Source organism: Aedes aegypti, chromosome 2 (assembly GCF_002204515.2).
Source record: "Aedes aegypti strain LVP_AGWG chromosome 2, AaegL5.0 Primary Assembly, whole genome shotgun sequence".
Lineage (NCBI taxonomy): Eukaryota > Metazoa > Arthropoda > Insecta > Diptera > Culicidae > Aedes > Aedes aegypti.
Genome location: NC_035108.1, coordinates 59,938,968 through 59,965,197, shown reverse-complemented (window position 1 = coordinate 59,965,197; position 26,230 = coordinate 59,938,968). Strand labels below are relative to the sequence as shown.

At 39.9% G+C, this 26,230-nt stretch overlaps 1 protein-coding gene across 1 annotated transcript in view; it reads left to right on the top strand.

The window, feature by feature from the left end:
• Window positions 1-26,230, top strand: part of LOC5568122 (mucin-5AC) — a gene marked incomplete in the record, with an annotated part of 650,382 nt that overhangs the window by 402,790 nt on the left and 221,362 nt on the right.

Below are 26,230 nucleotides of genomic sequence, written 5' to 3'. Positions count from 1 at the left end.
GTTCAGAAACTTTCGCATGAAAAATTACTCGAAGATAGTTCTTGTTTTTGACAGTTTTCTAGTGATTTCTCCATGAATTCTAAAATTTTTCAGAATTCTTGGGACATTCATTCTAAAATTCTGTCCAGAAATTACAAAAAGATTTGCTTTGAGAGTTTTACCACGAGTTCCTCATAACAAAATTCTTGAAATTCCATAACTGCTTGCTAGATATGTTCATGGATTGCTCAACATTACAATTTTTAAAGATTTCTGAAAGATCTCATTTATGAATTTATTGTATAGTTTCTCCGAGTGTTCAAGGATTCCTCCGAAGTTTTTTCCTGAATACATTTCATTAGGGAATAGTGAAATAAAAAGGTAAAAGTAAAAAATAAAACAAAAAGAAAAATATAAAAAAAAATCATACGGAAAAATATTTAAAAAAAATATGTGAGATAAACTGAAAATGCCTGCTAGTTCAATAATATCAATGACCCATTTTCTCACCAAACAATACATGATGAACGAAATTCAGAAAAAAAAATTTGCTTCGATATAACGTAACCTCGATATAACGTAACGAAATAAAAATCGAGTTACGTTATATCGAGGTATTACTGTATATAAAAAATTACAAAAAAAAAAAAATTACAGTGTATATTTTTTCCAGATAGTCCCAACAATAACCTAAAACTTTGCGGAAGGCACCAAACTGATCGGATAAACCGTTTCTAAGTTATAATTTTTTGAAAATTATTAATGATTTTTTTCTTAGGCCCTTCTCAAAAGTAAGGCTAGAATCAAAATGGCGAGCCGATGATGCAACCTTATCTTAGATAATCTGAGGTGCACAGAACTTCAATAATATTCGGGATATTAGGGGAGCTCTTAAATTTTTAAAGGCATTTTAAAAAAAGAATTCCAAACATATTTTTTAAAAACCTTCCGAAGATTTTTGAAGCATTTTTACAAGAATCTTTCAAAATAATTTCACTAAGGGCACATCAAAGCATTCCTCACGGCTGGGGTTTCCCAAGAAATTACATCTTGGATTTTCCAAGCAGTCTTTCTATAATTTGTCCAACAATCACTACAGATATTCTGAAAGGAATTTCCCTAGAATAGATTCAGATATTTCTAGGAAATTTCTAGAAACATTAATATTTTTCCATTTTAACCTTTCTGGAAGAGTCCAGGGATTACATCTACGTGTCCCTACTGTGGATCCCGCAGCAATTTCTACAAGGAATTCTCGACGAATACTTAGAATTATTCCCGTAATTTTCTTGAGAAACCTAAGAATTTCCTCAAAAAATTATCAATGGGATCCCAGTAATATGTTATGTATAATAAGTCAATAATAATTTTCTTCTCTATTCGAGACCACTTGGCAAGTACGAGGTGGTGGCGGGGGAAGATAAAGTTTAAAAAGGAACAAAAAAAAATCAGAACAATAAAAAGGTTGATTCAACTTGTTTTTATTTTTGATTTTTTGGAAATAAATGACAAAACAAATAAGATTATTCTCTATACCTCTTTTGATTGGTCAAGAGCATTGTATAAAATGGTGAACTTGGGTAAAATGAGCATGATAACGATCCGTGCGATCAGTTGTTATGCCAACACTTTCTTTCTTAGACCCATATCGCTTTGAAAACTTTATTTTGATAGCTCGCATGAGAAATCCTACCAAATACCTGAAAAATATGGAGTTTGGGTAATATTTCCTGCACACAGCTCAAAGAGTTTTCCTGCAATATGAAACGATATGAAAAATTCTATGAAAAACCTGATAAATTGGGGAATTTGGATAAAATGAGAATGATACCGATTCGTGTGATCGGTGCATTAATACACTCCCTTTCTAAGATTGTTACTGCTTAGGAAACGTCATGTCAGTAGCTTACAAGCGGTTTACCTGCATCTAATATGAAGAACCATGTGAAAAATCGATTAAAATCAGGTAATATGAACATGATGTTTCGAAAAGAAAAAAGAAATCGAGAAGAAATACCGCTAAGTATCTGTTAAGAAATTCCGGAAAGAGTCTTATGTTGGTTTTTTGACAAATGCTTTGCATGATTCTTGAAAAATTCGAAACGAATTCTTTGGAGGAATCTGCAGGAAGCTTGCAGAAGTTCTGAGCTTATTACTGAACACTATGTAAAATTCTTTATTACTATCGAACTTCTATTTACCTCGGATAATTTTTAAAACTTGAAGTCCATCATTAAGGGGAGGGGGGAGTCTTTGATAGTGTGACAGAGTGTATGTATTAGGAATTGGAAAAAGCGTGACAGAGGGGGGAGGTGGGGTCTAGTAATCCTGAAAAAACGATGGACGTCATATTTGAATCTTCCCTTGAGGTCTTCGCTTCCCCCTAGACGAAATCCTTTCTACGCCCATGCTTGTAGCCCAGCTATAATGAAGCACCTACAAGGATGTTGCGTAAAATGTGTGGTACCATGTTTCTGGAGAGAGGTCCTGACGCTGCCATCAAAAGTTCGGTATCATCACCATCATATTGAGCTGGATTCGCGGATGTGGGGGAATGGTGTCCGTTGCTTGGCTCCTCCAGGGAAATTGCGATGGTTTTTTTTTTATTCGCAAGGACTCCTCGCGAACTGACAACGATCCGCTGCGCTGGTGTCTACAAAGCACAACCGAACCGAAGAGGGGGCGGCTACAAAACTGATTAATGGCTGTTTAGATGCTTTTAAGCTGTCGCAGTAATGTACAGCATATTTCACTTATGTGGCGTGGTCGTTTGGTTGAATTGAAGCTTTGAAGGAGAAAAAAAATGGTGGAGAACTGATGATGATCGATTGAACCGTAGCTTCCGTTGCAGTATTGAGGTTAGAAGTTGGTGTTATTTTCTGGAAATGTTTATTTATTCACATTAGGGAGACCCATGAATCACCCATGTGCAAAAATCTTAACTTAAAAATAGTTGCAATCATAACATTTAATTTGTCACTATTAATTTAAATCTATAGGCAACATTTTACAAGGATGATGAACTCAAGCATATAAACTTTACTGCTCCACTCAACATATATGTCACTCGCAACATTATGCCGTTTATAATAAAACTCAAAACGAATATCTAATCCCACTCGCTTTCCCAACATTTCTGCGCTGAAAAGGTCACAAGGCCGCGCAAACACGTCAACTCAACTGCGTCGACCAGTACCCTACTGACAGTCTTCTGGCACGAGAACAAACGATACTGTCTACTTGTATGTCTAGAAGCGGCCAGTAGAAGGCGCATCATAAGGCGAACAGCTGTTGTCTTTTGCTCGCGCGCGCGCGTCAATTCTCGACTCATTAATCCTAATGTATTGCTCTGAAAGTACCACCTCCCTACCCCAACTAAAGGCGAGAAGAAAGTGTAGAAAAATGTTAATTATTTGTAACACGTGCGCCGTCATTACCGTAGCATACTGACGGCCATCAGTACGAACGCAGTTAGGATCTTCCCGTATTTGCACAGTGGTCTCAGAGGTGGTTTGAGAAAGTCGAAAATGCTCCTAGTTTTCAGTTCTACACCCAAAAAAAGACCTACTAAAAAATCTACATCATCTATCATCCTTACATACATGGAAACTATGTTGAAAACTAACATTTTTCGTATTAAAAGGATATTATGCAACATTCGTAGGGTTTTTTTATGAAGAATTGTATTGACATCTAGCAGTAGCTATTTGTGCATCATATCTCTAAACAGACTCTCATGCTGTATTGAGGATCATGATTGTTATAGAGAGCGATAAGTGAGAGATACTCTTAATTTTCTCAGAATTCAACCCCTGGCGAAGGTTTTATTTCCTACTTTTGAATTGATATACAATGATATGCTGGTTTTTGAGAAACAATGTTTTTTAAATAATTCCGAAACTAAATTATAATGCTTTCTTTTTTTTTCGAAAGCCATGATTAAAAAGCGACGAACGACTATTTTAGTTTATGTATGAAAAACAAAAACAGATTTTCGTTATCATGGTACCTTAAAAAGAGCTAGAAATTGGATATTTTTAATGTGTCCAGCTTAAAACGTCTTCGGAACCTCTGTGGTCTGGGTTAACGATGAACAAAGAAGTGTGCATCTCTCCGGTCTCTTGTTTTGGCACCATCACCTCGAATGCCATCGGATTTGTTTATTTTGATCGTTTGTTATTTTTGCCGCTTTGGCAGGTGCTGTGTTTTGCTTCTATTTGGGGATGGGCAAAGAATATTGTTCTTGTTGAGGCATAATTGTAGGACGCGTGAGGTCTTGCAAAATGTGCACGTACATGTTATAAAAAACTGTTTTCAATTCTAAAAGTTTGTACAAGCAGATCAAAAATTTTCGGGAATCTACTGTTTTGATTCTCTTATAACCAACTTCGTCTTAAAACCGACTCCTTTTTTTGTATCAATCCGTTGTTCGGAACTTGAAATAGTACCGGCTCAAAAATAGTACCATGACAAATTTTTTACGATTTAAAAAAATCTATGTCCGAGCAAATGTAAAAAAAATGTTTTATAACATTCAAATTCCTGAGTCTCGTTCAACGTGTAATAAAAACATTCTTACACTTTATATTGTTTCACTGTCAAACTATTGCAACAGAAAAACCATTAATCTACACTCTTGAGCTGTTTTTTCGTTAATTACACCAAATATAAAACATACGAATTTCCATATTTCCAAAAGCATCGTAAAAACGCAAGATTTGATTTTTGTCAAATGTCTATTTTTAGAATATGCTTCAAGAAAATATGATAAAATATGTAATCAATTAAAATTAGTAAAAAAAATCATAAATTTGCGAATAATAAAAAAAAAAAATGATTGCCTAAAACGCGCAGCGAGAAGCTTTCTAAGAGAAGTTTTTTGAGTTTCGTGTCTAGAGAAGCTGGAGAAGATTCTCTCCAGAAGATGGAAAAGCTTCTCTCCAGAAGCTATAAGAGCTTGTCTCCGAAATCTAGAAAAGCTTTTCTCCAGAAGCTGAACAAACTTCTCTCAAGAAGCTGGAGAAGCTTCTCTCAAGAAGCTGGGAAAGCTTCTCTCCAGAAGCTGGGCAAGCTTCTCTCCAGAAGCTGGAAAGCTTCTCTTCAGAAGCTAGGAAAACTTCTCTCCAGAAGCTAGAAAGATTCTCTCCAGAAGCTGGAAAAGCTTCTCTTCAGAAGCTTAAAAAGCTTCTCTCCAGAAGCTGGTTGATTCTCTCCAGAAACTAGAAAAGCTTCACTCCAGAAGCTGGAAAGTTTTTCTCCAGAAGCTGGGGAAGCTTTTCTCCAGAAACTAACAAAGCTTCTCTGCACAAGCTGTAAGCGCTTCTCTGCAGAAGCTGGAAAAGCTTCTCACCAGAAGTTGGAAATACTTCTCTCCAGAAGCTGGAAAAACTTCTCTCCAGAAGCTAGGAAAGCTTCTCTCCAGAAACAAGCAAAGCTTCTCTGCAAAAGCTGGAAAAACTTCGCTCCAGATGCTGGAAAAGCTTCTTTCCAGAAATTAAAAACCTTCTCTCGAGAAGCTGGAAAACCTTCTCTCCATTTCTCTCCGGAAGCTGGAAGAGCTTCTCTCCAAAAGCTGGAAGAGCTTCTCTCCAGAAGCTGGAAAAGCTTCTCTCCCGAACTTGGAAAATTTTTCTAAAGAAGCTGAAAAAGATTCACTCCAGAAGCTGGAACAAAAATCTCCCCAGAAGCTGGAAAATATTCTCTCCAGAAGATACAAAAGCTTCTTTCCAGAAGCTAAACAAACTTCTCTTCAGAAGCTGGGAAAGCTTCTCTCCAGAAGCTATAAAAGCTTCTTTCCAGAAGCTGAACAAACTTCACTCCAGAAGCTGGAAAAGCTTCTCTCCAGAAGCTGGGAAAGCTTTGCTCCAGAAGCTGGAAAAGCTTTTCTCCAGAAGCTGGAAACGCTTCTCTTCAGAAGCTGGAAAAGCTTCTCTCCAGAAGATGGAAAAGCTTCTCTCCAGGAGCTACAAAATTTTCTTTCCAGAAGCTGAACAAACTTCTCCCAAGAAGCTGGAAAACTTTCCTCCAGATGCTGGAAAAGCTTCTTTCCAGAAGCTGATAAAGCTTCTCTCCAGAAGCTGGGAAAGATTCGCTCCAGAAACTAGCAAAGCTTCTTTGCAGAAGCTGGGGAAACTTCTCTTCAGAAGCTAGAAAATCTTCTCTCCAGAAGCTCGAAAAGCTTCTCTCCTGGAGCTACAAAAGTTTCTTTCCAGAAGCTGAATAAACTTCTGAATAAAAAAGTTCACTGCAGATGCTGGAAAAGTTTCTATTCAGTAACTAGCAAAGCTTCCCTGCAGAAGCTGGAAATAGTTCGCTCCAGATGCTTGATACGCTTCTCTCCAGAAGCTGAGAAGCTTTGCCAGCTTTTGGAGAGAAGGTTTTCCAGCTTTCGGGAAGAAGTTTTTTCAGCTACCGGAGATAAGTTTCTGGAGCTTTGACAGCTTTTGGAGTGAAGGCTTTCCAGCTTTCGGAGAGAAGTTTTTCCAGCTTCTGGAGAGAAGCTTCGACAGCTTTTTGAGAGAAGCTTTTCCAGCTTCTGGAGAGAAGTTTTTTCAGCTTCTGGATAGAAGCTTTTCCAGCTTCTGGAGAGAAGCTTATGCAGCTTCTGGTGAGAAGCTTTTCCAGCATCTGGAGAGTAGATTTCCCAGCTTCTGGAGAGAAGCTTTTCGAGCTTCTGGAGAGAATCTTCTTCAGCTTCCGGAGAGAAGCTTTCCAGCTTCTGGAGAGAAGCTTTTCCAGCTTTTGGAGAGAAGTTTCACCAACTTCTAGAAATAAGCTTTTCCAGCTTCTGGAGAGAAGCTTCCTAGCTTCTGAGAGAAGCTTATCCAACTTTCTCCAGTTTTTTCAGCTTCCGGAGAGAAGATTAAGCTTTTACAGGTTCAGGAGAGAAGCTTCCCAGCTTCTGGAGAGAAGTTTTCCAGCTTCTGGAGAGAAGCTTTCCAGCTTCTGGAGAGAAGCTTTCCAGCTTCTGGAGAGAAGCTTTCCAGCTTCTGGAGAGAAGCTTTCCAGCTTCTGGAGAGAAGCTTTCCAGCTTCTAGAGAGAAGCTTTCCAGCTTTTGGAGAAAAGCTTCTCAAGCTTTTGGAGAGACGCTTTCCAGCTTCTGGCGATAAGCTTTCCAGCTTCCGGAGAGAAGCTTTCCAGCCTCTGGAGAGAAGCGTTCCACCTTCTGGAGAGAAGCTTCCCAGCTTCTGGAGAGAAGCTTCCCAGCTTCTGGAGAGAAGCTTCCCAGCTTCTGGAGAGAAGCTTCCCAGCTTCTGGAGAGAAGGTTCCCAGCTTCTGGAGAGAAGCTTCCCAGCTTCTGGAGAGAAGCTTCCCAGCTTCTGGAGAGAAGCTTCCCAGCTTCTGGAGAGAAGCTTCCCAGCTTCTGGAGAGAAGCTTCCCAGCTTCTGGAGAGAAGCTTCCCAGCTTCTGGAGAGAAGCTTCCCAGCTTCTGGAGAGAAGCTTCCCAGCTTCTGGAGAGAAGCTTCCCAGCTTCTGGAGAGAAGCTTCCCAGCTTCTGGAGAGAAGCTTCCCAGCTTCTGGAGAGAAGCTTCCCAGCTTCTGGAGAGAAGCTTTCCAGCTTCTGAGAGAAGCTTTCCAGCTTCTGGAGAGAAGCTTTCCAGCTTCTGGAGAGAAGCTTTCCAGCTTCTGGAGAGAAGCTTTCCAGCTTCTGGAGAGAAGCTTTCCAGCTTCTGGAGAGAAGCTTTCCAGCTTCTGGAGAGAAGCTTTCCAGCTTCTGGAGAGAAGCTTTCCAGCTTCTGGAGAGAAGCTTTCCAGCTTCTGGAGAGAAGCTTTCCAGCTTCTGGAGAGAAGCTTTCCAGTTTCTGGAGAGAAGCTTTCCAGCTTCTGGAGAGAAGCTTTCCAGCTTCTGGAGAGAAGCTTTCCAGCTTCTGGAGAGAAGCTTTCCAGCTTCTGGAGAGAAGCTTTCCAGCTTCTGGAGAGAAGCTTTCCAGCTTCTGGAGAGAAGCTTTCCAGCTTCTGGAGAGAAGTTCACCAGCTTCTGGAGAGAAGCTCACCAGCTTCTGGAGAGAAGCTCACCAGCTTCTGGAGAGAAGCTCACCAGCTTCTGGAGAGAAGCTCACCAGCTTCTGGAGAGAAGCTCACCAGCTTCTGGAGAGAAGCTCACCAGCTTCTGGAGAGAAGCTTTCCAGCTTCTGGAGAGAAGCTTTCCAGCTTCTGGAGAGAAGCTTTCCAGCTTCTGGAGAGAAGCTTTCCAGCTTCTGGAGAGAAGCTTTCCAGCTTCTGGAGAGAAGCTTTCCAGCTTCTGGAGAGAAGCTTTCCAGCTTCTGGAGAGAAGCTTTCCAGCTTCTGGAGAGAAGCTTTCCAGCTTCTGGAGAGAAGCTTTCCAGCTTCTGGAGAGAAGCTTTCCAGCTTCTGGAGAGAAGCTTTCCAGCTTCTGGAGAGAAGCTTTCCAGCTTCTGGAGAGAAGCTTTCCAGCTTCTGGAGAGAAGCTTTCCAGCTTCTGGAGAGAAGCTTTCCAGCTTCTGGAGAGAAGCTTTCCAGCTTCTGGAGAGAAGCTTTCCAGCTTCTGGAGAGAAGCTTTCCAGCTTCTGGAGAGAAGCTTTGCTTTCCAGCTTCTGGAGAGAAGCTTTCCAGCTGGAAGCTTCCAGCTTCTGGAGAGAAGCTTTCCAGCTTCTGGAGAGAAGCTTTCCAGCTTCTGGAGAGAAGCTTTCCAGCTTCTGGAGAGAAGCTTTCCAGCTTCTGGAGAGAAGCTTTCCAGCTTCTGGAGAGAAGCTTTCCAGCTTCTGGAGAGAAGCTTTCCAGCTTCTGGAGAGAAGCTTTCCAGCTTCTGGAGAGAAGCTTTCCAGCTTCTGGAGAGAAGCTTTCCAGCTTCTGGAGAGAAGCTTTCCAGCTTCTGGAGAGAAGCTTTCCAGCTTCTGGAGAGAAGCTTTCCAGCTTTTGAAGAGAAGCTTTCCAGCTTTTGAAGAGAAGCTTTCCAGCTTTTGGAGAGAAGCTTTCCAGCTTCTGGAGAGAAGCTTTCCAGCTTCTGGAGAGAAGCTTTCCAGCTTCTGGAGAGAAGCTCACCAGCTTCTGGAGAGAAGCTTTCCAGCTTCTGGAGAGAAGCTTTCCAGCTTCTGGAAAGAAGCTTTCCAGCTTCTGGAGAGAAGCTTTCCAGCTTCTGGAGAGAAGCTTTCCAGCTTCTGGAGAGAAGCTTTCCAGCTTCTGGAGAGAAGTTTCATCAACTTCTAGAGAGTTTTTCCAGAAAAGAAGCTTATCTAGCTCTTGGAGATAAGATTTTCCAGCACCGGGAGAGAAGATTTTTCAGATTCTGGAGAGAAGGTTTTGAAGCTCTTGGAAAGAAAATTTCCAGCTTCTGGGTAAAGTTTTTCCAGCTTTTGGAGAAAAGCTTTTCCAGCTTTTGGAGAGAAGCTCTCTCAGATTCTGGAGAGAAGCTTATCCAGCTTCTAGAAAGAAACATTTTCAGCTTCTGGAAAGAAGTTTTTCCAGCTTTTAGTGAAAAGCTTTACCAGTTTTTGGCAAGAACTTTTTCCAGCTTCTGGAGAGAACCTGTTTCTGTTTCTTTAGAGAAGCCTTTTCCTCTTCTTGAGAGAAGGTTTTTATGCTCCTGGAGATAGGAGAGGCTTTCCAACCACATTGAAAAGCTTTTACAGATGGTGCAATGAGGTTTGTTAAGAAAATCCTGGAAAATGTTTTATAGGTCATGGTTTTCGAAAGTAAAGGGAGTTTTATAGATTGTTTTGCAAATATGATGAAATGAATAGGTGGATGTTCGTCGCTAGAAAGAAACACGATTGAGATCAATTAGTTGGTGAAAAGTGGGCAAGCCTGCTCGTAAACAAGAGATCTCCAATAATTCGAGCATGTTTTTTCGATGAGTTCTCCGAGAAATATTATCATAACTTTTCGAAGAACCCGCCAGAAATTTCTACAGAAAATTTATGATATTTCATCAAGAATTCCTCTAAGTTTTGATACAGAAATATTTCCTAGAGGTTGTTGCTTCTTGCATTACTACAGACTTAAAGCCATAACCTAGAACATAATCATCACAGTTGTATTCCCGAGAGGTTAAGAAATTCTTCCAGAAATTCCTCAAATGCTTCAGGTACTCCCTCGAGGATTTCTTCAGGAATATATTCAGGTATCGCTCCAGGAAGAATTACTTCAGAGGTGTGGGTAGATGATTGTAGTTATTTCCCTAGGATTTCTTCAGGTCTTCATTCTCCAAGTATTCTCTTAGGTATTCATCCAAGAATTCCTCAAGGTATTTTTCCAGAGATTCCTCATAAGATACCAATCCTACAGTAAATCTTTCTGGACTTCACCCGGAATATACTTGAGACATTACCTAAGTATTCCTAAAGCGATTTTTTAATGGAATGCTTCAGGGATTCCTTCAGGACCTACCTATTCGTAAGGATACCTACTTCAAAAGGATCCTTTCAGAGATCATTCTAGGCTAGACAGTATTGAAATCCAGCTCCAATAATTTCTTCAGAAATTTTTGTAACGGACTCCAAGAATTTCCGCAGGAAACGCTTAGGTATTTCACCAAGATCTGTTTCAGGTATTCATACAAAAAATCTCCAAAGAATTCATCTTAAAACACTTCCATGTATGTGTTCTTAGTTTGTCTCCAGGAATGTTGAGGAAGGTCTCATTTAAACAAGAGTGTTTGAAAAAGGGAAGAGAAGAAAAAACAAAGATATGTCTTTCTTTCAAAACTCTTTTTAGGGTAGAACTAAACCATTCAAGAAGGGTGTCGTATTGACCAAAGCATTCCTCCGCAAGCAATTTTCTCTCATTGAATTAGCTGGCACTGGAAGCAGGCTTCCAATTTGTGCTGCCAGTCAAGTGGAAAACTCGAATCTATTGAAAGAGGAAAGTCTCTTGTAAAAGAAAGGCTGTTGATTACCAAGCCCTCCGAGCGTTATCCTACTTCCTCCCGTCTTGGGCTCAGCATCCGGCTAATCATTGCACTGTCTTCGAAAGGTGCTGGCTGGAGGATACAATCGAAAGTTTCTCCTTCCAAAAAGGGGAAAGATCTTTCGGTCTCTTCGGAATTGGTCATTTCAATTGGGGGCATAGTTACAGTCTTTTTTAGTGAAGTATTTCGGATGCAGTCGAAAGGAGCATCCATCCCGAAACCTCTTTCGATGCCAGATTTACATGAAACATTTTTGGGGCAGGAAGATGAAACCGAAGCCTCATGAAGTGGTTGCATGTTTGTTGATTTTCTGCTCTCCGGGTGCAAACTGCCAAGTATCATCGATGTCCCTGTCCCCTGTTCCTGTCTGTCCTACCATCGGAGGAAATAGGATTGGAGTCGTTCGGAGAAAATTGTGTCCAATGTAACAAGTGCCCAGAAGCGGTCGATATTTGTGCAGTTGGGAAATGATGATGCTCCGTTCTCCGAATCGGTTTACAGCGTCGACAACGAGAAGGACGGTGAACTTGGGAGAAATGTAATCCTTCCCCAAGTTCTATTTCTATAAACCAATTCAAGTGGAATAGAACATTTCGCCCGAAGCAACTGCGCTCTCTCTGGTACCTACCGCCTGGGATATTGGATGGAAGCTCTCCTCCAATACGTACATACCTATCTATCTTGCAAACGCAGGAAACAGAGTTAGAACATAGAAAATTCCTTCTTCTTTTGCAGCGACCAACCAACCCGAGATAACTCCGGAGTCAGGATTTTGCATTCCACTGTACAGTACACTTCCCCCACACTTCAAACACTGAAGGAAAATCCATTTTTACCGCCTTTGGCATTTATCACAAGAAATGTACATGCGCCTGGTCCATCTATCTGTTTCTCGTTGCTGCCGATGTTGTGGGGAAAATTGTCTTCCCAATCTGATGCGTTCTCCCCGGTCAGGAAGACGTAACAAAATTTTAACACAACTATATCAACTATTGATATTTATATCAAGGTTTGTTGCATTTGATATGCTAAAGAAATGTTATGTTTTCATTGATATGCTTCTTAAATGATATTTAGTAATTTGACCCGACTTGAATCCGACATCTGATAAACGTATCAAGTAGGGATCAACCCATATGTTTCTTAACCGTATTAATATATTTGGAAATTTTGTTATATTTATTGTTATTTTAACACCTTATCAGCTTATTGTATAACATAGTCTGTTACATTGTTATTATGAAATAAATAAATGCGGTTGTTATAACTATGTTTTGCTCTTTTGATCGGGTCTCCTTGCTCCCGACTCCCCCACCCCACAAATGGAAACACACAAGAACGGACGCTTCTTCGGAGCATACCCAGGAAAAACAGGATTTTAATTTCAAATTACTGCACATCCCACATGTGGACCTGTGTCCTGTTGTCTCTGTATGTTCCTCTGGTTATGGGTTATAGATGCGTTCAACTCGAGAATATCCGGATAAACCTTCGAGAAACATAAACATGCATCCTTGCGCATACACACACACATACATACATACATACGGACAGACAAAGTTGAATGTTGCATAAATTCACATTTATGGCCAGCATAAGAACGGAGAGAAAAGTTGTTCCTCAGATAAACAGTCATCAATCTTGCAGAGTTTTGGCGGGGTGCTGTCGGGTCGAGCTTTAGTTCTCCAATGCTTTCAAAGAACGTGTCTACAGCTTGTACGGGAAAAGTACGAGTTTTCTCTTCATATGCTTCTTTCGGCAAAAGCTTTGCGGAATAGATAAAAAATTATGCAATCGATTATGGTTGAAGATTTCTTAGATATTCCATATCACTCTTCCTAATTTAATTTGCAGGAATTAAAAAAAGTTTAGTTAAAAAGAGGATCATTTGAAAATATTCTGAAATAGATACATATTTGTGATACATTTCGATTGACCGACAAAGAAAATGAAAAATGTCACTGATAGGTATGTTACTCATATGAACCTAACTGCATGTAGCAACGAAGTTTTCTCACAGCTGGAGTTTTTGCGTGCCTCAGTTCTCTCTCGATTCGTTCCGAGTTCGGCGGATACCGGTTTTTGAGGTTAAGGAAAATCTGATGGAAAATAAATATATCTCAATTAGTGACAGGTCTAGATTGAGATTGAAGGTAATGCTACTTTGTTCGGGTTTCGAAAACACAAGCGAAGGTACTGTGGAATTTCTTTTGGACTATAAAGTCTTGTGGTTTCCATACTCATGCGATTCCAGTGGAATGACTGTCTCAAACAGCAATAAATTTCGATTAGATTTCAAAATGAGAAAATGTAGATATAATCTCTAGCGTGTTTTGATCTAAATAATTATTGACAATCTTATTTTAAATGATTTATCTTATGGTTTTATAACCGGCTTAAAATTGACTTAAAACATCAAAATGGTCTTTAAACCCAAAATTAAAAGACAGCATTTCACGTCCTGAAAACTCCAATGATTGTTTGAAAAGTTTTTAAAACAAGCAGATTTAGTGGGCTTGAGTATTTGTCTTAGTGACCCAGATAGCTGTAGTGGTTAACGCGCAGCTATTTAGCAAGACCATGAAGATAATTGTGGATTCCAATCTCATCGGTTGAGGATGATTTCGGGTAGAAAATTTTCTGGACATCCCAGGGTATAGCATTACTTGGTACCTGCTACACGATATACACATTCAGGAATGGTCAATTGACTATGAAAGCTCTTAGTTAATAACTGTGGAAGTGTCCATAACAACACTAAGCTGAGAAACTTGGAACTCTGCCCTAGTTGAAGTTTGCAGTGTTTGTCATATTTCGAAGAAAATTAATAGACGATCTGCATCCTAATCTCAGTGCAGTGCTTCAAGAAGTCGTATCTAAAAATTTCAGAAGATAGGTATTGTATAATATTTACTCTCTGGACCTCTTGAAAAAATGCACCGGTACCATTAGTGGACTACCTAAGCTATAAAAAATCATTACAAAATAACAAAAAGCCTTAAAGCCTTCGATCTTTTCGTCAACAGAAAGATTTCAACCTCTATTATATGGGAAAAATATAAAAAGAGTGATAAAACTCATTTTTGACCATAAAATCGCTTGAGCCACTATTGGTACACGTGTTCCAGTAGTTGCGCTAGTGCTCCAGTAGTAGACGTTCGGGAATGATACAAGGAATTTTAAACAAAATGGTAAATTTTTACATATGTTTAAAAATTTTCTCTCTAAACAGTAACTAATATCTTTTGAATGAAGCATAAAGATCATCTCCGGGACTTTTCTTCATTTTTATATATCCATTTTCAAAACTGCTTCCATCCGTTGATCCACTATTTGAACACGACGGCAACTATTGGTGCAAGGGAGCAATTTTTTTGCGTAAACTTAATTATTTATATGACTTTTTGATAAAATAAAAAGCTTAAATTTGGTAAATCGATGAAATTAGAGGCGATCTATTCACCAAAAATATTACATGTCGTTTTTATCGAAAAAACGTGCGTTTTATTCCATAGTCCAATCTACTGGTACATTACAACCATTGGTACCGACACCCTACAGGTTTCCCAGAGAAAGTTATCTATGAAATTTTAAAAGTTTGTGGCCTTTGAACCATAACAAGATGTCGTCTCTGAGCCTCAGATAAAGATTGAGAATTTTCATCTCTGCTACTTGGAAAAATCTTCCTTGAACTCTCTCAGAGCTTTCTAGAGGGTATTTCTTAGTTAGTACAGTGTAATTTTCCGACATCCTGAGGGAACAATCTTCAAGGTTCCAAGTGATATCGCGTTCGGATTTCTAGAACAAATTGTCTCTACTTTTCAAATTTCGAAAACGGTTATCTGTGTGCTTCACGAAGTCGTGTCCAAATTTCCATAGGCGCTGTTCTTCCCATTTTTCAGAAACCTCAACATTTTTTGTAGTAGAGAAATAACACAGAACCTTTAAAAGTAGTCATCTGGTTTTTCTGACAAAAAGATCTTTGGATTATGTAGAGAACGTCGTTTTTGAACAGGATAAGATTAGGTTTGGATGTAACCTTTGAATTCCTAGATAAACAGCCTCTCGGATAACCAGTCTAAAATTCAAAAAATATACCTTCGGACTTTCCGGTAAATGGGTTTAGATCTTCAGCAAATGTTCCTCAGGGCTTCTAGAGCCAATCATTTGTGGACTTCAGCTGAAGTCGACATTCCAGAAGATGTAGCTTCCAAGAGATTCGTGTCTAGCCTTTCATACTCAGTCGTATTTAGTGTTCTAGAAGAAGTCCCGACTCAATATATCAAAAAAAGTTTCTTCTTTAGCCTACTGGAAAGGTCTACAAAGTAAAGCTATGTCAAAGGTGTCCGGGTTCGATTCCCGGTCTGCGAAAGGCCATTTTGTGAAATGTGATATGTCCTCCCTGGGTATAGAGTATCATGGTACTTGCCACACGAAAATAATAACTTTGCCAAACGAAAAAAAAAAATGCAAAATTTAAAAATTCTCGGTGCTGCACTATGGTCCAGGAATCGCGGAAAGATGGATTTTGAGCTTTAGAAAGAAACATTACACTAAAACGGTCTTCTACAAAGTTGTTTTTATTAGTAAGGTCCTTTGTTTGGTGTTATTAAAAATTAGGGTGGACCACATTTTCATAGAAATTTTCTAATTTGTAGAAATTATATTATACATGCTTCAGCAAAGTTGTAGACCATTCAATTTCAAGCAACTTTGCCAAAAAAAGTTTTTTTTGTATATCCCAAATTGACCGATTTAGAGTTTTTTTCCTACGGTGACATAGGGTGGTCCGAACAAAACTGGTTTTCTGACGAGTTTTCAATTCAAATTTCTCATCAAAGTAGTCTATGAAACACTTTTAGCACTTTGAAAAATGCGTAATTTGGTGAGTGAAGAAACTCGCTATCTTCTTCCGTTTGGGAGTTATTGTTGTTTTTCTTTTAAAAACATGCCTACTTTGATTGTGAATATCTCTGATTGGGGCAAACATAAAAAATATCTTTTGACGGCATTCAAAAGACAAAATAAAATTGTATATTATATCAAAAAATAACAGATGTCTTATTTTTGTAACTCTAATAAAATGTCTTGAAAACAAATATTTTTTATCACAAAAACTTTAATAACTTTTGAACTAAAATAGATATCAACAATTTTGCATGAAAATTTGCGTTTTGTTAAGTTCTTAAAGTCGTCCATAGACGACTGAGTAGTGCTTCGTGAAGCCCAAGCAGGACAGTTCGGTTTTGCGTCGTCCGATAGATTTAGCTCACAGTTTCGCGCATGTTTTCGTCGCCGGAGATTTTTTTTTCTTCTGTTTTGGAGCGTCTTGCTGGGTAGTGCTTCGTGAAGCCCAAGCAGGACCGTTTTTACATTCAGAAATGGAATAGTGAAAAGTGAAAAATGAAAAAGTGATTTGTTTGATTTGTGTCCTCAGTACTGTTGGTTTTTGGCCGCCCGAAGTTCACCGAACCATCCGGAAGTGACATGCAGCACATAAATTTAGAAAATCAATCCGGTGAGTTTGTTCCAGTATGATACTTTTTCTTTTGTGAGCCTTCCGGATCGTTTTTGTTCGCGTCGTGGAACTTCTGATCGTTTCTTGAACGGAAAATGTTATTTTCGGAGTTTGATAATTATGTTCAGATTGCGCATTCTGTCCGGGCGGGTGTAACGCAACTAACAATCGGTTGTGGATGCTTTTTAACTGTTCGATGACCCTGGAGGGATCGATCCTGCTTTTCGTATAATTTTGAGCAGAAAAACCGACTGTGTCCTAGGGTGTTTAGTTCGAACGCGCTTCCTTTCGTTTTTCGATTATCTAAAAATACAGTATCACCCAGTACAGTTTTTCAATGAGCACAGTACAGTTTTTCAATAGGCGTGATTTTTTTTTTCCGCGTATCGTTACACAATCCGATGACCCTGGAGGGATCGGTTTTGCTTTTTACTGGTTGTTGAGCAAAAATATTACTGCACAATCGACAAGCATTTCGCGAAATACTATTTATACTATAAATAAGCTATTGTTTTCTCTTTTGATTGCCGGCATTCAAAAGATTAATTTGAAAACGCTTAAACAACAAATATTTATGGTCTATCGCCAGCTTTCTAGGCGAATCCTGACAATATACCTTCCCCAACCTCCAACTCCGTAGCACTTATGAGGGTGTCGCTGAGTCGGTGGCCTCTCATTAAGTAAGTGCTACATCAACATTTCCTTCCCCTATCCCAAGTTACGGTAAAGATGGGCGTGGCCGGGAATAGCGATATTCATGCTTTTAGTATTCTTGTTTATGATTTGAACAAGGTATACTCCCCTGCCTTGTTCTTGAAAGTAGTCAGGATGAGATTATTAAAAAGAAACATGAATGTTGCTAGTATCCAATCTACGAAGTATACCGTAACTACGCTAACGCTAACGCTAACGCTAACGCTAACGCTAAAGTCGTCCATAGACGACTTTGACGAGAAAATAATATTAAAAAAACTAGAGTTGAAAAACTTATTTTTGTCGGACCACCCTGCGATGATTAGGAAAAAATGCTCTACATTGCTCAAATTTTGAGCTACAGAAAAAGTTTTTTGGCAAAGTTGATCAAAATTTCAAATTCTACTGCTTTGCTCAAAAATATATACTATGAAATTCTTCAAAATAGTCTTAGAGCCCTAGCTTTCTTATTTCAGATTTCTCGTCAAAGCGGTCTATGAGCGACTTCAAGAACTTAACAAAACGCAAATTTTCATGCAAAAATATTGATGATATCTATTTTAGTTCAAAAATTATTGAAGTTTTTTTGCTAAAAATCCTTTGTTTTTCAGGGCATTTTATTAGAGTTACAAAAATAACACATCTGTGATTTTTTGATGTAGTATACAATTTTATTTTGTGTTTTGAATGCCATCAAAAGATATTTTTTATGTTTGCCCTAATCAGAGATATTCACAACCAAAGTAGGCATGTTTTTGAGAGAAAAACAACAGAAACTCCCAAACGGAAGGAGATATCGAGTTTCTTCACTCACCAAATTACGCATTTTTCAAAGCGCTAAAAGTGTTCCATAGACTACTTTGATGAGAAATTTGAATTGAAAACTCTAGAGTAAGAAAACCAATTTTGTTCGGACCACCCCCAAAAAAGCTCTAAATCGGTCAATTTAGGGAATTAAAAAAAAACTTTTCATGGCAAAGTAGCTTGAAATTGAATGTTCTACAACTTTGCTGAAGCATGTATAATATAATTTCTACAAATAAGAAAGTTAGTTACGCCATTTCTATGAAAACGTGGACAACCCTAATTTTAAATAACACCAAACGAAGGGCCTTACTAATACAAACAACTTTGTAGAAGACCGTTTTCGTCTAATATTTCATTTTAAAGCTCAAAATGCATCTTTCCGCGTAAAACTGATTCCTGGACCACTGTGCACTGTATCGTATCGTTGGCACTGTAGAAAAAATCATGCTTCTAAATGATCAGGATTTTGAGATACAATGATTTCCATGAAGTGCCATCTTGATTTGTAGACCGCCATCTTGGATTCCAAAATGTATATTTGAAAGCAATTTCAACCTGAACATACTTGTCGAATAAGAGGTATTCTCGGTCTCTAGAAGCAACAATCATTACACCCTAACATTCCTTCCCCATCCCAACTGACTGTAAGGACTTGGCCGGCGCCGTTATTGATCAATAATATTAGATCTGCTAAAATTGCACTTCGAGAGTAAGCGGAAACTTATTCATTTGGATCGTAGTGCAATTCTTACCAGTTTCGATCTATCACTATGCTATGAACATACTTGTCGAAGAAATCTTCTCAGGATCAGGATCTTGGGATACAATGATGTCCATGAACCGGATGTCGCCATCTTGATTTCTAGTCCCCCAACTTGGATTCCAAAATGTCCAATTGAAAGCAATTTTCAACTGGACAAACTTGTCGAAGAAATAATGGAAGAATGGAAGAATGGAAGCGTAGGGAAGCGGTTTTTTTGTCCGTCTCTGGTTCTAGCAAATGCTATAAACTGTGATTGATTGTGAGTGGAAGATAGAAGCTAGTGAAAGATACAACTCGTGGCTGCTTGGGCACGTCAGGAGTTAATCATCAATATTAACCTCCTTTTCCCGAGCAGCCTAGATAGCCGCGTAGTGTCGGTAGCGGTTGTTTCAACTGGCTAAGAATTAACACTACGGACTGCCTGTTCCGGTGGTAAAAGTCCATCTCACAGGTGACCCCTAATTTATGGTGTGATGCGTACCGTGCCTAAGAATGAATGGTTAGGGGGGTCTAAATAAAACCTAACCGCAAACGGAGCCTGTGGGGTACCAGGGCGCCCTCCACAGTATTGAGTCCTTCCTGTGCTACCCGGAGCAATGGTGCAGGTGACCTTGTGTTTCTCCGAGATAATCGGCTGCCCTTCTTCAGTCTCTATCTTGAGGCTTAATAAGGGTGGGATTATGAATATGTTGACATTTAATTTAAATTATCACCTATATGGATTCGCATTATGCGTTTTACACAGTGTATTCTGTGCTCTTTCGCCTTTGGCGACTTTAAATAGATACCGATCTGGTTTTTTCGTTGCTGGTCTTTTTCGTGCTGAGATTGCAAAAAGCTTAATCCTGCCTAGTTTGGGTAGTGGCTACGGTTAGGTTAGCTCAGATCAATCTTCAGCATAAAAGAACAGCAACGATCAATCTTTGCAGACTCATGCAAAATGGTGCAGCCCAAGTGGCGCTAGTTCAAGAACCCTACTTTCGTAGAGGGAACTTCTATCTAGGTAACCTTGTGGACCCAGTTTTTGCTACTTTTAGCAAGCTTGAAATGGCAAACTCGCGCTCCATGCCCCGCGCATGCGTGCTCGTTAATAAAGCAATTGTTGCTACACTAATTTCTGAGTTAACTACCAGAGATGTATGTGCTGTCACAATCGATGTTTCTGTTGGTGACCTCAACAGGAAATACGTCTATTGTTCGGTATATTTACCACATGATGAACCATCCCCAACGGATGACTTCAAACGAGTTGTCGTACACTGCGTAACAAAAGGCCTTCCGCTGATTGTGGGCAGTGATGCCAATGCTCATCACATCATCTGGGGCAGCTCGGATATCAATTTGAGAGGCTCCAGTCTGATGGAATACTTAAGTAGTACAGACCTTGGATTACTTAACATAGGCAATCGCCCAACCTTCATGGTTTCTAATAGAGAAGAAGTGTTAGACATAACGCTCTGCTCGAATAGAATCAGTCACGAGTTGACGAATTGGCATGTATCAGATGAGGAATCATTATCTGATCATCGCTACATCTTCTTTGAACATTCAAATGTAACTGCGCAGACTTTGCGTTTTAGGAATCCCCGGTCAACAAACTGGGAACTCTACATTGAATTGGTTGCGACCAAATTTCATGGATATTCTCCGTCCATTGAAAATCCAAGTGATCTGGATGATGCCGTTGATACTACAACATCCTACATTATGGAAGCTTTTGAAGAAGCATGTCCTCTGCGGTCTGTAAAGACTACAAGAGGGACCCCATGGTGGAATTCCGATCTGACTAGACTCAGGAAACAATGTAGAAGGAGTTGGAACAGACGCCGTTCAACTGGATCAGAGTCGTTCAAGTCAGCTCGCAAGGCTTACAAGAAGGCTCTTCGTTCTGCTGAACGATCCGGCTGGAAAAACCTTTGTACAAATGTTTCCAGTTTGAGTGAAGTCAGTCGGTTGAACAAAATTCTTGCAAAATCTAAGGATTTCCAAGTGAACGAAATTCGCTTACCTAATGGTGACTTTACTTCTTCCGATGAAGAAGTTTTAGAATGTTTATTCAATACACACTTCCCCGGATGTGTGGACATAGCATCTACGGATGAACCAAATGTCTTTTCATGTAGTTACGAGTCTCTGGCCTCGGCTCGCAGTATCGTAACTACTGAATCGATTCAATGGGCACTTAATAGTTTTGCTCCTTTCAAATCTCCAGGAGCGGATGGGATTTATCCTGTTCTGCTCCAAAAGGGATTTGAGTCTATCAAACATGTTTTGAAAAAGCTACTTGTAAGCAGTTTTGCTACCGGGTACATTCCCAAATCCTGGCGTGATATTACTGTAAAATTTATCCCAAAAGGAGGACGTGCGTCGTATGAGGAAGCGAAGAGTTTTAGACCAATCAGTCTGACCTCTTTTCTTCTGAAATGTCTGGAACGCATTATCGATCATCACATCCGTGATGTTTATTTGGCAAACATGCCTCTTCATGTGAATCAACATGCTTACCAATCTGGAAAGTCCACTGTGACTCTTTTACACAAAGTTGTATGCGATATCGAGAAAGCATTCGCTCAGAAGCAATCCTGCTTGGGTGTTTTCTTGGATATTGAGGGTGCCTTTGATAACGTGTCTTTCGATGCCATATTGGAAGCCGCACGAAACCATGGGCTACCTACAATGATTACCTATTGGATTCATCAAATGCTCAAAAACCGACATCTCTTCTCGACATTGCGTCAAGCAGCGATTCGAAAATTGAGTGTTTGCGGATGCCCCCAAGGGGGAGTCTTGTCACCACTTTTGTGGAATCTCGTAGCAGATACGCTATTGAGGCAACTCAATAATTGCGGTTTTCCAACTTATGGATTTGCCGACGACTATCTAGCTCTGATAGTTGGTATGTGCATAAGCACCCTATTCGACCTGATGCAAAGTGCTCTTCAGGTAGTCGAGAGTTGGTGTCGCCAATATGGCCTTTCGGTTAACCCGAATAAAACATCTATTGTTCTTTTTACGGAAAGACGAAACCGCGATGGAATTCGACCTTTACGTCTTTTTGGCACTGAGATTAATGTGACTGATCAAGTAAAGTATGTCGGAGTCATTCTAGATTCCAAACTTTTATGGACAGCTCACATTGATTTCAGAGTCAAAAAAGCTTGTATGGCCTTCGGTCAATGCCGGCGAACCTTTGGTAAAACTTGGGGCCTCAAACCCAAATATATCAAATGGATTTACACAACAGTTGTTCGACCAATATTGGCATATGGATGTCTTGTGTGGTGGCAAAAGGGCGAAGTGAGAACAATCCAATCAAAATTGGGCCATCTCCAAAGAATGTGCTTGATGGCGATGTCTGGTGCGTTCTCTACAACTCCCACAGCAGCGCTCGAGGCCCTTTTCGACGTTGCGCCACTACACATATATCTTAAACAAGAAGCACTTTCTTGCTCTTACCGTTTATGGGTACTGGATCTACTGAAGAAAAATCCAGTGAATCGTAGATCTACACACACTTCGTTGTTTCCACTTTTGGTGAATTGGGACAAAATTGTCCTTGCTCCAAGTGATCTCACAATTGCTTATAACTTTCCTTACAGGACATTTACCACACAATTCCCTTCACGGGAAGAGTGGACGTCTGGCTATTTGGAAAGAAGTATATCAAACAATATAGTATGTTACACTGATGGCTCCCTTCTTGAAGGTAGAGCTGGTGCAGGAGTATATTCTCGTGAGCTAAGGCTGAATCAGTTTTACTCACTTGGTAGAAACTGCACCGTTTTTCAGGCGGAAATATTTGCTCTCATGTGTGGAGTGCAATCAGCACTTCAACAGCGCGTAATGGGTAAAGTCATATACTTCTGTTCAGATAGTCAAGCTGCTATAAAAGCTCTCGCTTCGGCCAACTCAAGGTCGAAGCTTGTTATCGCATGTCGAACTCAAATTGAGGAACTGAATTCAGTCAACTCTGTAAACCTTGTATGGGTACCTGGCCATTCTTCCATCGCTGGAAATGAATTGGCTGATGAGCTAGCTCGCGATGGAGCATCGCATGACTTCATTGGCCCTGAGCCGGCTATTCCAATTTCGAAGTGCTGGGTGAAGCTTCAGATAAACTCTTGGGCGGCAACTCAGCACAAGCAATATTGGAATAGTTTGGAGTCGTGTCGTCAAACAAAATTGTATATTACTGAGTCATCTCCAAAGGTGGCGAAGTATTTAACAAATCTGTCAAAGCAGAATTGCAGTCTCTTGGTCAGAGCGTTGACAGGCCACTGCCGACTCAACTATCACATGGCAAATATTCAGCGTGCTGACTCATTTGTGTGTGATAGTGGTGACTCCGATTATGGAACTTCGTATCACCTGATATGTAACTGTCCAGTTTTTGCGCAAATGCGATTCCAATTACTTGGTAAACACTTATTAAGTGAAACTGAATACAGAAGCCTGAATCTTCAGGACATTCTGTTATTCTTAACCCGCTGTGGTAATGAGCTATAGGCTCTCTTTACGCTCATGCGTTTTGCAGTGCCCTTTTTAGGGCGCTGTTCGAACCCATTGTGGTATGGAGCTACATGCTCTCATTTCGCTTATGCGATTTTCCCTCTTCAAGGGACCCCACTCCTATTTCCTCCCATCTTTCCCTTCCCTTTCCTCTCCCATCGGGTAGATGATGAAATAGGCTCAAATTTGGCGATGGCACAAATCTCCCAACTGGTGGGGAACGTGCCTTTGGAGCCGGCCTTCTGATACCTGATACCTGAACTGTGATTGATTGTGAGTGGAAGATAGAAGCTAGTGAAAGATACAACTACAAAGTACGAGGAATGGTCCGGGCCTGATATTGAACCCATGGCCTTCTGATAAGGTGCAGAAGCTGTAGCCATTAGACCAACAACCCCGTGTAATTGAAAGCAATTTTCAACCTGAACAAACTTGTAGTATAAATCATCCTTCTAAATAAAGCCGCCATCTTGTTTTCTAGGCCGCCATCTTGGATTCCAAAACGTTTATTTGAAAGCAATTTTCAACCTGGAAAAATTTGTTGGAATAAATCATGCTTCTAATTGATCAGGAACTTGTGATACAATGATTTTCATGAACCGGAAGTCGCCATCTTGATTCCAAACTGTTCAATTGAAAGCAATTTTCAACCTGGACAAACTTGTGGAAAAAATCGTCCCTCTAAATGATCAGGATCTTGAGATACAAGCGAATCTATGACAAAAAGTCGAAAGACAAAAGGTCGAAAGGACAAAAGGTCGAAAGACAAAATGTCGGAAGGTCAATAGGTCGAAGAAGTAAAAAGAAGGGACAAAAGGTCGGAAATGTATTTTCAAAGAAGGAAAAATTTCCCACCATGCCATTCAGTTTCGACCTTTTGTCCTTTCGACCTGTTGTCTTTTGACATTTTGTCCCTTCGACCTTTTGTCCATAAACCGATACAAGCATATATCTGTAGCGGTAGTGCATAGTTTGTATGCTGCCTAGCGGATGAGTACCTAAAAAATAGGCTCGCCAAGGGGTAGTCCTTGAACTAGGTTACAACTTTGCTGAAGACACCGTTCTTCTATCTAGTGAAAATCACAAGAATATTTAACATTGAAGTGAAACTAGTTTCAACAACTACTTGGCATCTCCATCCAGTTGGATGCCACCCACTTTGCTACATAAAATGCACCGTGATGCCAGAATAAAAAGTGGCAAAACATGCGTAATTTTCGATGCTTCCAAATTTTATAACCCATTTTTTTTGAAGAGCTACTAAAAAGTAGTGTTCTAACGAAATGTTCACTGATTCATGTTCTAAATCAGCTAGAGAAAGAATTTTTAGTACGTCCTTAAAGTACCTTTTTCTATTTAATTTTGACAGGATTCGTTTCCCCATACTTAATAAATCATTTTCCCATTCTAAACTTGGAAAAAAATGGGTAGTAACTAAACGATATTTTAGGATTTTTTTAAATTTTGCAGGGCTTTGATTGGGCCCATTTGCTACCATTCGAGACCATTCGAAAAATTGCCGAAATCGATACAGCCTAATAACACATCCAACGATATAATCAGTACTGTAGCAGAACATGATTAACGGGGGCTCATGATGTGTTGTAGATCATGATTGTTATAGAGAGCGAGAAGTGAGAGATTCTCTCAATTTTCTCAGAATTTAAGCCCTGATCAAAAGTAACCAATGTTCAATACTGTATATTCGGGGGAGTTTTCCAGAAGTCTTTGTAGTTTTTTTTTTCAATAAATGACAAAAGATCAAACAGACGCAGGTCGATGATATGATGGAACTGAAGAAATTCTAAATTTGAGAGTTCAGATCTCAAAAACACTTAAGGAACCAAAATGTCTGTTAAGGAATCCAATTTCATAGTACAAAACGTAGGATAAAAGGCTGAAAGACAAAAGGTCAAACATGTTTTTTTTTTCGTAGGAAATTATCCCTTTATCGGAAAAAACGAGATTTTGACCTGAAGGAATACATTCTTCTCGAACTTCTATCCTTTGGACTTTTCATTCGACCTTTCGTTACCTTGGGCTTGGTGAAGGCTGAATTCCAAATTCTAGAGTCAAGAATGTCCCAGATCTCACAGATACTTTTTCTGCAAATTTGTTGGTTTAAGTACAAAAGGACGAAAATATTAAAGTCGAAGGGAAAAAAGGTCGAATATGGTTTGCTACGCAGTTAGTTAGGCTTTGCAGATGAAGTGTCTGTGAGCTCTGAGATATTCTAGAATCTAGAGTGTAGAATTTGTAGTTGTGCAAATCATCACTATAACAAGTTTGATTCAATACGAGTCTTCCTCTGTCTCAAAAGGGACGCAATGCGCTTTCCAACCGGCTTCAAATGAGTTTTAAACTTTTAACTCAGCTCAAAACACACAGTTATCGAACGAAGTGCCATCCCAGACATCCTAGTTCGAAAGTTCCACTCTACAGTTTTTTTTTGCTACTTTGTCATGCCACAAAAGCGAAACATTACCGCCTCCAGTTTGACAACATCAAGCATCCTTGTGGTGGTTTTTGGCTCACTTTCCTCTACGAGCCAGTAGCACAGTAGTGTCGGGTCGGACGGTCTCTACTTATAATGGTGCTGGGTACTTGTCGGCCGACGAACGACGACAACGATGAGGATAATACCTTTGCCTAGCCTAGCCTTACCCGGTGCTCCGGTGTCCGAGCTGCAGGACTGGTAACGGGGATCTTTTTAGAGAATTGGTCACTACTGCTTAAATTCATCAATATGTCCTAGGTCCAAAATCTTGGCGAAATCGTGCGAAAATTGATAGAAAAAATCATTGGCCTCACTTAGGACTTTCTTGAGAAATTTGTGGAGAAGTCTTGAAAAAAATCTGGAGTAACTTCTGGGATTATCCTTGAAAACTTTGAATTAGGTCTCCAAAGCTCTTATTTTTAAGACACACAGGCGCTACCAGCCCTGCTGGTCTGTGTAGTCCTGCTGAGCTGAGCAGCTTTCGGACCGGGCTTTCGGAAATAGTTTCCACAAGAGAAACAAGAGAAGAGCACTGCTTTTAATGACCAACAAGGCTGCTGCTGCTGCTGGGGGCTCCTGGGGTGCGGGGTCATCTC